General features: G+C 46.8%; 1 long non-coding RNA gene across 1 annotated transcript; it reads left to right on the top strand.

Moving 5' to 3' along the window:
* The first annotated feature begins 2,908 nt into the window (after positions 1-2,908).
* Positions 2,909-9,113, top strand: LOC120042543. The gene is made up of 3 exons (XR_005476130.1): positions 2,909-3,189; positions 8,011-8,067; positions 8,653-9,113. It is a non-coding gene; the product is annotated as an uncharacterized LOC120042543 (long non-coding RNA).
* The last annotated feature ends 1,152 nt before the right edge of the window (positions 9,114-10,265 follow it).

Raw genomic sequence — 10,265 nt, 5'->3', positions numbered from 1 at the left:
TACAACTTCACAATCACTCACCGTCCAGGCAAAGACATCCCTGTCGCAGACACACTCTCCAGGAAGTGTCTTACCTATAAGGACAGCAGCCTCAGTGAAGGCATGGACATGCAAGTGCACACTGTGTACAGCAACTTACCAGTTAGTGACACAAAACTGAAGGAGATCCAAGCAGAAACAGAAAAGGACTCACAACTCGCACAGCTGAGGAAAGTCATACAGGATGGACGGCCTGAGGAGAGGAGAAAATGCCCTCAGAGCGTCTCAGAATTCTGGAACCATCCTGATGAACTATCACAGATCAACGGAATAATTTTCAAAGGAGAGAAAATCATCATTCCTACCAGTCTCAGGAAGAGATTTTGACAAAGATCCATGCTGGACACATGGGCTTGGAAAAGTGCAAACAGAGAGCATGGGACATTTTGTTTTGGCCCGGAATGTGCAAACAAATAGAGGACATTGTTGGTAAATGCGCCATATGTCTTGAACGACGCCCCTCAAACACCAAAGAGCCAATGTTACCTCACTGTATCCCAGACCGACCCTGGCAGGTCGTGGCAACCGATCTGTTCACCTGAAACAACGAGAACTACATCGTAACAGTTGACTACTACAGAAGATACTTCGAACTCGACAAGCTTCACAGCACCACATCTGCAGCTGTGATACACAAGCTGAAAGCAGCCTTTGCCAGGCATGGCATTGTAGAGACTTTAATATCTGACAATGGGCCCTGTTACAAATCAAATGAGTTTGAATCCTTCACAAAAGCATGGGAGTTTACACGTCACCACAAGCCCACATTACCCTCAAAGTAATGGCCTTGCTGAAAAATCAGTGCAGATTGCTAAATCACTCATGGACTAAGCAAAAGCAGACAAGAGAGACCCCTACCTCAGTCTCCTTGAATACCGCAACACTCCAGTTGACAACTTCAAATCACCAGCCCAGCTGTTGATGAGCCGCAGACTTCGCTCAATCCTTCCCAGCACCAACCAGCAGCTACAACCTGAGGTCGTCAGCTACAAGGAAATGCATGAAAAACGTGCACAGAGACAACAACAACAAAAGCGATACTACAACAGGTCAGCTAGACCACTGCCACCACTGATCGACGGAGAGTCAGTTTGAATCCAGGAGCATGGCCTCTGGAAGCCAGCAGTCGTCATCCAGCAAGCTGACACTGAACGTTCATAGCACGTCCTCACCGCAGAAGGAGCGGTGTACCGCCGCAATCGTCGTCACCTACTGAACACAAAAGAACAACACACTGATGAGATGAACTGTTCCCCTGAAAGAGAACGTGATGGACTAAACACACACACACACATCACAACATACACCATACTTACCTGCAACACCACAAGAGCTGTTGACTGACACAGAAGCATGCTCAGCATCATATCGCACAAGGTCAGGAAGAGAGGTCAAGCCCAGAGCTGTCCTAGAACTGTGAAATGTCAAAGGGTGTAGGCGGATCGCTGCCCTAAAAGAGTTCCAGACTGTAAACTTGTTATTGAAAGTTCACTTGAAATGCTTTGGTATTGTATTTGTTTGAAATGTTAAGATGTATTTCTACTGTGAAAGCTGAGTTGCTGAGAATCCCTTGTTCGAAAAGTAACAGTATGTTGGATCATTGTTTCAGAGTCTATGTTGATTCAGTTGGTGTAGTATGCAATATAAATGGTTACTTACCTTGAGTTCAAACTGCAGAGCATGTTTTCAAAAGAAACGCTTAGAATATGTAAACATTTTTCTTTTGTTTTAAAAGAAGGGGGATGTAATATTCATATGTGTAAACATACTGAGTTATAATTGGATGCATTTTACCGCCATATCATACTGTGCTATGATTGGTTAAGACCACCCAAATGGTTAGGTCATGGTCAGTTTGATCCTGGTTGGCGATACGTGAACATGCCAGTTATAGCTAGCTAATAAAGAGCTATGTTAAGAAATATCCTGTAGTACTGCATTTTATTATTTTGTACAAAGTGTGCAAAACAAGACAGTGCAGACGAGGAATGCATTAGTAAGTACTTGGCGCTAAACTCAAGCGAACTTTCAGGATGCTTCCATCTTTCCATAGCTAGCTAGCTTGACCGGCGTTGTCATTTCAAGGGAATGAACTCGGCTAACCTAGCGCAACTATCGTTAACGTTAGTTGTAAATACTGTAATGAAACAGGCAGGGAGCAGGTCTCGAACCCTCGACCTTCTAGCCCGAAGTCCAGCACGCTATCGACTGTGCCGCAAAAGCATGCTCGTGCGGCAGAGTCGATTTCCACGCTTATAAACCGAGGGTCTTTACACTGCCATTGCATAATAACCTAAGCTTGCTTAGTTGTAGCCGAATCGAAGTCTCGGCCTGTGTTGGCTACTGCCTGACTAGTTGCCAAATTCTGGAACTATAATAACTGTGTTTCTGTAGTAACTACATTAGTAGCTTGCACCATGTAAACAAGCTTTTGGCCTATATATTTTCTTGAACCCAAAGGCAAAGCTACACAAGGGCCCATAGCTAATCCAAACTTGTGAACATTGACTAACTAACTACATGACAACTTGCTAATTGATCTGGCAGTCTTCTTAGTTAACTAACTCGCTAGCTACACACAATAATATAGATGTGAGCTTAATTGTAATCAACTACTATAGTTACTTACTAAACTGACCATTAATATATCACACTTCTGTGTTGGTTTAGGAAGCAAATTGCAAGATGGATTATAGGCCTGGTTAGCTATAAAGCTAGCTATTGTTGACATAAAATACTGGCATGTCATTAAACCCTCTGCTTGCAAGTTCTTCTCTTTTTACATCTACCTTATCAAGACAAAAACAATATTATATTTACCCTTAATGCTTGGCTTTCCTTTTGGATACTCTGGCTCTGTAAAAAGAGAAGCAGATAAAACAAGGCTTACTTTAGTGATGTGTATTCTATTCACGCCCTGATTGTGCATGGGGCACATAGGGTGGACGCTGAGGTAATGGGCTGGAATCTTTGGTAGGCGTGAAACAACTGATCTTTGAATCATTCCTCTCCACAGTGCTCCTGTGCCGGGGCAAAGCTTTCAGCGATTTCACCGGACCAGACTGTCGGTTTCTGTCATTTAAAAAAGGAGAGACTATATATGTCTACTATAAACTCTCAGGCCAAAGGACAAATATATGTGCAGGGAGTGTAAGTATGAGTTAATATTAAATTACAGTACCTGTCAAAAGTTTGGACACACCTACTTATTCAAGGGTTTTACTTCACTATTATTCTACAATGTAGAAAATAGTAAAGACATTAAAACTTTGGAAAACACATGGAATCATGTAGCAACCAAAAAAGTGTTAAACAAATCAAATATATTTTAGATTCTTTAAAGTAGCCACCCATTGTCTTGATGACTGCTTTGCACAGACTTGGCATTCTGTCAACCAGCTTCATGAGGTAGTCACCTGGAATGCATTTCAATTAACAGGTGTGCCTTATTAAAATGTTATTTGTGGAATTTATTTCCTTCTTAATGCGTTTGAGCCAGTTGTGTTGTGACAAGGTTGGGGTGGTACACAGAAGATTTGGTAAAAGACCAAGTCCATATTATGGCAAGAACAGTGCAGTCGCAAAAACCATCAAGCGCTATGATGAAACTGGCTCTTATGAGGACTGCCACACGAAAGGAAGACTCTGCTGCGAGTTAACTGCACCTCATATTGAAGCCCAAGTAAATGCTTCACAGAGTTCAAGTAACAGACATAGCCCAACATCAACTGATCAGAGGAGACTGCGTGAATCAGGCCTTCATTGTTGAATTGCTGCAAAGAAACCACTACTGAAGGACCCTAATAATAAGAAGAGACTTGCTTGGGCCTAGACACACGAGCAATGGACATTAGACTGGTGGAAATCTGTCCTTTGGTCTGATGAGTACAAATTTGAGAGTTTTGGTTCCAACCTTCGTGTCTTTCTGAGATGCAGAGCAGGTGAACGAATTATCTCCGCATGGGTGGTTCCCACCGTGAAGCATGGAAGAGGTGTGGGGGTGCTTTGCTGGTGACACTGTCTGTGATTTATTTAGAATTCAAGGCTCACTTAACCGGCATGGCTACCACAGCATTCTGCAGTGATATGCCATCCCATGTGGTTTGTGCTTAGTGGGACAATTATTTGTTTTTCAGCAGGACAATGACCCAACACACCTCCAGGCTGTGTAAGGGCTTTTTGACCACATTCACCCGACCTCAACCCAATTGAGATGGTTTGGGATGAATTGGACCACAGAGTGAAGGAAAAGCAGCCAACAAGAGCTCAACATACTGTATGTGGGAACTCCTTCAAGACTGTTGTAAAAGCATTCCTGTTTCAACAACACAACATGCATTTTGCTACACCCGCAATTACATCTGCTAAATACGTGTATGTGACCAATAAAATTTGATTTGGGCTTCTTTGAAGAATATAAAATATATTTAGATATTTTTTTTGTACACTTTTTTGGGGTTACTACATGATTCCATATGTGTTATTTCATAGTTTTGATGTCTTCACTATTATTCTACAATGTAGAAAATAAAGAAAAACCCTTGAATGAGTCGGTGTGTCCATACTTTTTACTGGTACTGTATGTGATAACATTGCAGTCTAGAAGTGTCACGATCGTCAAAGGGACTGAGAGAGGACCAAGGCGCAGCGCGTGGAAAGTACATCTTCTTTTATTTTAGAAGAGCAACGAACAAAACAACAAACTGACGACCGTGAAGCTATACAAACATAAGTGCTGACACAAAACACTTCGACATAGACAATTCCCCACAAACAGCTAAAGCCTATGGTTGCCTTAAATATGGCTCCCAATCAGAGACAACAATAACCAGCTGTCTCTAATTGAGACCCAATTCAGGCAACCATAGACTTTCCTAGATACCTACACTCAACCATAGACACAGCTAGACTTCTATACTAAACATAAACCCAACTACTCTAATAAACCCCCTAAACCTTACAACCACCCTAGACACTACAAAAAACACATACATTCCCCATGTCACACCCTGACCTAACTAAAATAATTAAGAAAACAAAGAATACTAAGGCCAGGGCGTGACATAACCCCCCCCTTAAGGTGCGAACTCCGGGCGCACCAGCACATAGTCTAGGGGAGGGTCTGGGTGGGCTTCCCTCCACGGCGGTGGCTCCGGCACTGGTCGTGGTCCCCACCCCAACATAGTCACTACCCGCTTACGTAGCCTCCTCCAAATGGCCACCCTCCACATTAACCCCACTGGATTAAGGGGCAGCACCGGACTAAGGGGCAGCACCGGACTAAGGGGCAGCACCGGACTAAGGGGCAGCACCGGACTAAGGGGCAGCACCGGACTAAGGGGCAGCACCGGACTAAGGGGCAGCACCGGACTAAGGGGCAGCACCGGACTAAGGGGCAGCACCAGGATAAGGGGCAGCTCCGGACTGAGGGACGGCAGCTCCGGACTGAGGGACGGCAGCTCCGGACTGAGGGACGGCAGCTCCGGACTGAGGGACGGCAGCTCCGGACTGAGGGACGGCAGCTCCGGACTGAGGGACGGCAGCTCCGGACTGAGGGACGGCAGCTCCGGACTGAGGGACGGATCCTGGCTGGATGACTGCTCTGGCGGATCTTGGCTGGACGGCTCTGGCGGATCCTGGCTGGACGGCTCATGGCTGGCTGACGGATCTGGCTGCTCATGGCTGGCTGACGGATCTGGCTGCTCATGGCTGGCTGACGGATCTGGCTGCTCATGGCTGGCTGACGGATCTGGCTGCTCATGGCTGGCTGACGGATCTGGCTGCTCATGGCTGGCTGACGGATCTGGACGCTCATGGCTGGCTGACGGATCTGGACGCTCATGGCTGGCTGACGGCTCTGGCAGATCCTGTCTGGTTGGCGGCTCTGGCAGATCCTGTCTGGTTGGCGGCTCTGGCAGATCCTGTCTGGTTGGCGGCTCTGGCAGATCCTGTCTGGTTGGCGGCTCTGGCAGATCCTGTCTGGTTGGCGGCTCTGGCAGATCCTGTCTGGTTGGCGGCTCTGGCAGATCCTGTCTGGTTGGCGGCTCTGGCAGATCCTGACTGACGAATGGCTCTAGCGGCTCCTGACTGACTAACGGCTCTGACGGCTCGGGACAGACGGGCGGCTCTAATGGCTCGGGACAGACGGATGGCTCAGACGGCACTGGGCAGACGGATGGCTCAGATGGCGCTGGGGAGACGGATGGCTCAGATGGCGCTGGGGAGACGGATGGCTCAGATAGCGCTGGGGAGACGGATGGCTCAGATGGCGCTGGGGAGACGGATGGCTCAGATGGCGCTGGGGAGACGGATGGCTCAGATGGCACTGGGCAGACGGATGGCTCTGGCCGGAATAGGCGCACTGTAGGCCTGGTGCGTGGTGCCGGAACTGGAGGCACCGGGCTAAGGACACGCACCTTCAGGCTAGTGCGGGGAGAAGGAACAGGGCATACTGGACCCTGGGGACGCACATTAGGCCTAGTGCGTGGTGCCGGAACTGGTGGTACCGGGCTGGGGACACGCATCTCAGGGCTAATGCGGGGAGCAGCAACAGGATGCACAGGACTCTGGAGACGCACAGGAGGCTTGGTGCGTGGTGCCGGAATTGGTGGTACCGGGCTGGAGACACGCACCATAGGACGAGTGCGTGGAGGAGGAACAGGGCTCTGGAGACACACTGGAAGCCTGGTGCGTGGTGTAGGCACTGGTGGAACTGGACTGGGGCGGGGAGGTGGCGCCGGAAATACCGGACCATGCAGGCGTACTGGTTCCCTTGAGCACCGAGCCTGCCCAACCTTACCTGGTTGAATGCTCCCCATCGCCCTACCCGTGCGGGGAGGTGGAATAACCCGCACCGGGCTATGTAGGCAAACCGGGGACACCATGCGTAAGGCTGGTGCCATGTATGCCGGCCCGAGGAGACGCACTGGAGACCAGACGCGTTGAGCCGGCTTCATGACACCTGGCTCAATGCCCAATCTAGCCCTACCAGTGCGGGGAGGTAGAATAACCCGCACCGGGCTATGAACACGTACAGGAGACACCGTGCGCTCTACTGCGTAACACGGTGTTCGCCCGTACTCCCGCTCTCCACGGTTAGCCTGGGAAGTGGGCGCAGGTCTCCTACCTGCCCTCGGCCCACTACCTCTAAGCCCCCCCCCCAAGAAATTTTTTGGGCTGACTCACAGGCTTCCTACCGCGTCGTCGTGCTGCCTCCATTCGCCGGTATCCCTCCTCACACTGCGCCAGAGAATCCCAGGCTGGCTCCGGCACTCGCCCTGGGTCGATCGCCCACCTGTCGATCTCCTCCCACGTAGTGTAGTCCATATTACGCTCCCATTTCCATTCCTCCTTGCGCTGCTCCTGTTGCCGCTTTTCACGCTGCTTGATCCCGCATTGGTGGGGAATTCTGTCACGATCATCAAAGGGACTGAGAGAGGACCAAGGCGCAGCGCGTGGAAAGTACATCTTCTTTTATTTTAGAAGAGCAACGAACAAAACAACAAACTGACGACCGTGAAGCTATACAAACATAAGTGCTGACACAAAACACTTCGACATAGACAATTCCCCACAAACAGCTAAAGCCTATGGTTGCCTTAAATATGGCTCCCAATCAGAGACAACAATAACCAGCTGTCTCTAATTGAGACCCAATTCAGGCAACCATAGACTTTCCTAGATACCTACACTCAACCATAGACACAGCTAGACTTCTATACTAAACATAAACCCAACTACTCTAATAAACCCCCTAAACCTTACAACCACCCTAGACACTACAAAAAACACATACATTCCCCATGTCACACCCTGACCTAACTAAAATAATTAAGAAAACAAAGAATACTAAGGCCAGGGCGTGACAAGAAGGAATGTTGAAGCTTTTTCTGTTTTGTTAACATGTTTCATTCTCTGTTTTGTTTCCATTTCTTACAATAGGTTGGTAACCGCTTTGGTTACTTCAATAAGGACCAACTCGTAATCAATCACATATACACTGAAAAAGAATTGGAGATTCCTGCTGAGGTAAGTCAATAAATAGATGTAGGCCTAGTTCACTACTGCCAATGCATCATCGCTTAAAACATTGTCTGGAATGACTGAACTTCTTTCTGAAATAGGTAGTGTAACGTTCGTTCTCCTCCTCTTCTGAGGAGGAGCAAGGATCGGACCAATATGCAGCGAGGTATGAAGACATAATGATTTATTTAAAGAAAGACGAACACGAAAAAACTCTTAACAAACTACAAAACAATAAACGACGTAAACAGACCTGAACATGAGAACTTACAGACAACGAAGAACGCACGAACAGGAACAAACTCACAAACGAAACAGTCCTGTGTGGCATAAACACTAACACAGGAACCACAAACAAACAGTGTGAATAGCCTACCTAAATATGGTTCTCAATCAGAGGAAACGTAAAACACCTGCCTCTGATTGAGAACCATATCAGGCTAGTTAACCAACCTAAACATAGAAACAAATAACATAGAATGCCCACCCAGCTCACGTCCTGACCATACTAAACAAAGACAAAATAAAGGAAATAAGGTCAGGAACATGACAGGTAGTATGACTCAAACAATGTTTTCTTTTTCTTTTCAGGAAACCGACATTGTTTGCTTTGACACTGGACACGATAAGTTTGACAGTTATGCCATTGATTCACTGTTAGGTTCCTCTTTATTGTTAACAGACAAGGAGGAATCTGTGCAAGTAACCACAGAGACTTTGTACCTAAACAAAAGTGCTGAGAGCACCACGGTGGAAGTGGATGAGCCTTCACCTGAAGTGACACTGTTAGAAAATGATGAGATTGATAGGGATGTACCTGAGGACATTGATAAGGTTGTAGAGGTTCCAGATAATGATGATCTGAGACATTTTGAGGCTTTAGAGTCCTCTCTGCCTCAGCCTGAAACTCTTGACACAAAGGGAGTGGAATCTAACACTGTACTTGAGACCACAGCTGAGAGGATCAAAGATTACCTTCAGAAAGATCAGCAGAGGACAGAGGACTCTGTGCCGTACAGTGTTGTTGAACCAGAGGAAGGTGAGATCAAAGAAACCCCCCAGAACCTGAATCCAAAGATGATCCTGAGTTAGAAAATGCACCTGATGGTTTTTCAGAAGGCAGACCTATTCCTGAGTTAAAAATCACACTTGGAATAACTTTTGATGCTGTCACTTCCAATGATGAGGACACTTTGAAGGTGACTCCATATGACAAGGAAAGTGACAAGACTGAATATCAGCAGGATGAGGAAAGTGATCATCATCTCAGGGAAACTCCATTGCTGGCTTTTTCTGAAGAAAGTTCTAATTTGGAACACGAGAACATTCCGGAATCTGATCAGACAGATGAGGAAGACAGTCTATCAGAGGTACCTCATACACAGAAACAGGACTCCAAGGACAATAACCTGTGGTCTGCATTTGGTGATACCGTTTTTAACATTGTCAGTGGTGGGGAAAGAATAGCTTATGTTGCCGGTTCAGAGGAAGATGACGAGGAGGATGATGACGAAGGTGAGATTACACCAGAGGAGCCTCCCAAAATTGAAGAACCCAAGGAGTCATTTGGCTGTTCTACTTCCTCTGAGCTAATCTTTGAGGAACCTGGGCACTCTAATTTCAGTGAGGATGCTGTCAAAGTACCTGATGAGGATTCTCAAACGTTGAAGTTTGAGGATGAATCTGAAGAAAGTGACATCGAACCTTCAACACCTCCTGCTGATGAGGCGAGTGAACACACTGAGGCTTTAGCAGAGAATCTTACAGAAGATGACAGCCCAGTCCCTAAACAGCTCTCACAGACAGACATGCTCTCAGACTTTGATAGTAAAATTAACGAATCAGAGCAGAAACAAGCTGTTGAAGAACTCCCCATACAAAAAGAGGAGTCAGTAGATTTCTCACAAGTAGAGAATAGTTTTAAACAGGGTGGTACAGAGCTTTTCAGACTATTTCAAGAACCATACCAGAAGGTCCCAGATCCAAGCAGAAACACAATGGTGAAAGAGAGCCATCAAGAACTCCCCATAGAGGAGGAGGATTCAATACACCTAGAGGGGGAAGAGATTGAGGAAGAGTTGCTAGAGGATGAAAATGCAGTATTATCTTCATCCAAAACTGAGCACACTGATGAAAATGACACAGAAAATCTATCTGAATTTGGGTCAGAGCAACCCAATAATTATACACAAACCGATGTTGTA

The sequence above is a fragment of the Salvelinus namaycush genome, unplaced genomic scaffold (genome assembly GCF_016432855.1).
Source record: "Salvelinus namaycush isolate Seneca unplaced genomic scaffold, SaNama_1.0 Scaffold71, whole genome shotgun sequence".
In the NCBI taxonomy this organism is placed as follows: Eukaryota; Metazoa; Chordata; class Actinopteri; order Salmoniformes; family Salmonidae; genus Salvelinus; species Salvelinus namaycush.
The sequence above is the reverse complement of the archived record's forward strand: the minus strand, read 5'-3'. Positions and strand labels throughout refer to the sequence as shown.